Below are 3,463 nucleotides of genomic sequence, written 5' to 3'. Positions count from 1 at the left end.
GGATGTTTAGGGACCCAATTGTTGACCATCAACCTGGACTCTGCAGAGGGTCAGGTGAGAGCAAGGCTCAGATACTGAAAGATAGCATCTGGCTCCAAGAGTAGTGAACAGGAGACAGAGAGAGGCACAGAGTCAGAGAGAGACAGAGACAGAGAGAGAGAAGACCTAAAGGGGAAGGAGGAAGAGACCTGACAAGACAGAGGGGGATAGAGAGTCATAAGAAGAGTGAAGGAGACCTGGGGTGGGAATAGAAACCCAGAGAGTGGAATGGTGAACCAGAAAGGAGCTGAAGATCTGGGGACAGGGACTCTCAAGACTACCTGCCTGTAGCCCCCCTGACCTGCCCAGAACTGGTTTCCAAGGCCCCTCCCACTCCCTGGCCATCTCTGCTACATCAGGTTTTCTGGGTGTGTGCTGCCTTCCAGCCTTCTGTGAGCCTCCTTAGAGTGCACAGTACTAGCGTCCTGCCTGTTTCTGGGCACATCTTTGCTAAGTGGCCTCACATTTCTGCTTGAGCTGAAGGCCTCAGAGTGAGATATATACAGAAACCTACTCCTTAGGGAAAGAGTGTTTTAGTCACACTCAGGTAACAGCACCCGGCAGTCAGTGAGAGGTGGTAATGCCTTTGAGGACATTTTTGTGGGTGAAGCAGCAGGTCGCACACGTACATTCATGCATGTCTGGAAACATATCAAACAATGAATGAGGATTGATTCAGAGCTGCAGTCTGTCCTGTGGGGTTTCCTGGTTTTAATGTGAGGCTTCAGTTATAGCAGATGTCACCAATGGGGGGCGGGGGGAGGGAGAACAGGGGCTCTATTCTGTATTGAATCTATATTTATAAAAACAAAACAAAACACAGAGACATCTGACTGTTCAGGTCTATGATCCGAGCTGCTACGGAGGCTGGGGCAGGTGGTTCAAGGCCTGCCTAGGCAATGTAGTGAGTTACTGTGTGTACAAATGAAAAGTGACAAGTGCGGGTAGGAGAGCCCAGTGGTAGAGGGCACACAGTTCCGTTCCTAGTACAGAGTATCGGAGATTTCCAGGGTAGAGAGATTTCCACAGATCAGCTGCTCGGTGAAGGTTGCTTTGCTGAGATAGAGGTGCAGCCGGAAGAACTTGGCTACAGACAAGAAGAGAAAGATTGACAAGATCAACAAGATAAGTGATGTATATGTCTCTGTACACAGAGACACTCTGGGGACCAGTGAGACTTAAACGTCTCTATACAGCCAATAATACTTATTGAATACAACATTCTCTTGACTTGTTACTACATACCATCCTTTCAGATTGAAAGAATGGAAATGTATATTGTAGTTTGATTATGTGATCAAACTAACATGTAAAGAAAGACAGACAGTTGTCTTTCTTTATTGGTCTTCCTTAACTGAACTGTGCACCCTGCATGTTCCATATGAATGTCTCTACAGAGCCATGTGCTGCTTGTAAGGTTTGTATATTGCAGAATGAAAGTGGAGAGAGACAGCCCTGATAAGATTTATACTCTGTGGTACTGAGATTCTGGGGGACCTTACATTCCAGCTCCTTGCTTGATTCTACCTCAATTACATTGAAGCTGTTTCCTCCAAAGACTGCTTCCAGGACATTTCCAGAACAGGTAGCTCACCCATCCAGCCCTTCAGACTGTTACAGTCAGGACTTCAGCTAAGGCAAATGATGTCCTCCTTTGACAAAATCAAATTTCCTATTTTCCTTTGGGCCCCCAGAAGGGAATCTTCATCCCAATTTAGCTAGAAGCAAGCAAAAGAAGATCATTGTCCCAGGCCCTTAGGTTGGAGTAGATGGTCTGGCTATTTTATGAATTACAGGTATGTTGTCATTTTAAGGGGTAACTGACAAATATTGTAACTTCGGACAGGGAGGAAATTTGAGGCCTTAGACTCAGGGATTTCTACTTTTCCTATCCTCTTCTTTTTTCCTTCTTAGGTAAAGGGAGGGGGTGGAAAGGAAAAGGGGGGAATATAGTAATATTAGAGAAATTAGAGAAATAGATAGAGATAAGATATTAAATTTGCTCTTAAAGCATTGTATAGCCATAAATTTTCATTGGTAGAAATCCTTATATTGATGCAAAATTGAACTTTTAGTTTCTTACATTGGTATAGAATTTATATATAGAGAGAGACTTTTCATTGGTATGAATCTTTGTATATTGATATAAAATTTGAAATTAATATTGTTACTCTTAGGTAGGCATTGTGCCTCTGCAACTCACTTAAGAATANAAGGCTGTGACCCAGTCCTTCTATAGCTGCTATTACAAACTCTTTAGGATTATTCNGTAAAAGAAGTTAAGGGTCAGATAGTAAACTCATGGTTACAAGGACCAGATAGTTAACTCATGGTTATATTAGATTCTGATTTAATTATAATAAAGTGTCTTCAATATTATTCAAACAGAAATAGCTAAGGCTAGTTAAGGTTTAACAGTTCAGATATTCTTTACATATTCTTCAAAAACATCAAAAATCCACAGAATATGACACATGATATTATTTCATTAGTAGGGATCATTTGACTGTGAGAGACATGTCTGCTCCTGACAGTACCCCCTTCAAGGATCAAAAAAGTTACTGAGCATTATAATCTCCCTATGGAGTTGTTCTAGCAGTGGCAAGGTAGCCACTGGGCAAGAANTGCCCTAATTCATCCTCAGACAAAAAATACTGCTTAGGAAAGGACACATGTGCAGGATAGCGGACAGCTTAGTTCTGACAAGACAGAGTAGGCTAGTCCTTCATAGTTCCTGCTTCATTTAAGGTCTACCAGGTGGTTCTAGGCCAGAAGGCTGAAGACAGATGCTCTAGTGTTTTGAGGAATGGGGGACTGTCCAGGTAGTTAGCAGTCTCTGCAAATTTGTTTAANTTTTGGAAGCTATGTTTTTGTGCTTCTTTTATATTCAGGCAATATTTAATTTGTTCTCAGATTTCTGAAGGTGTTGAAGACTAGTTATGTCTCACAATCAAACTTAAGTTGTTTAGCATTGAGGAAGATGATGTAGATTTGAAAGAATGGTTTTCAGATGGTATAGAAGTTAAAATCAGAACATACTTCAGGTATAGAACTGTAGAGTCTTTAAGTTAGGACAGATGGTAGAGTGCTTTATCTAATCAACAAAATTGATGGACTGGGTGTTTAGTGTATCTTANACTTTATAATTTGCATAATTNTTATGGTTGTGTCCAACTTATATCTGAGGGGGAAAAGGAGCCTTTTTATTGAACAAAAAGGGGGAAATGTTGTGGGTTGCCCTGGTGCTGTTTGTATTCTGATGTTAATTCTGTGCCCTCAAGAGGGGCTGCCCATGTCAAGGGCTAGATCATGCGCTCAAGTGATCTCTTGTGAACCTTCTCCCCATTCTAACTGGTCAAATAAAGGACAGAGCCTATGATTGGGCAGTGGAAAGGAATGGTGGAACTGGAGGTCTTAGACAGTG

Source organism: Mus caroli, chromosome 3, assembly GCF_900094665.2.
Source record: "Mus caroli chromosome 3, CAROLI_EIJ_v1.1, whole genome shotgun sequence".
NCBI classification, from domain to species: domain Eukaryota; kingdom Metazoa; phylum Chordata; class Mammalia; order Rodentia; family Muridae; genus Mus; species Mus caroli.
Note: the sequence above shows the minus strand (reverse complement) of the source record.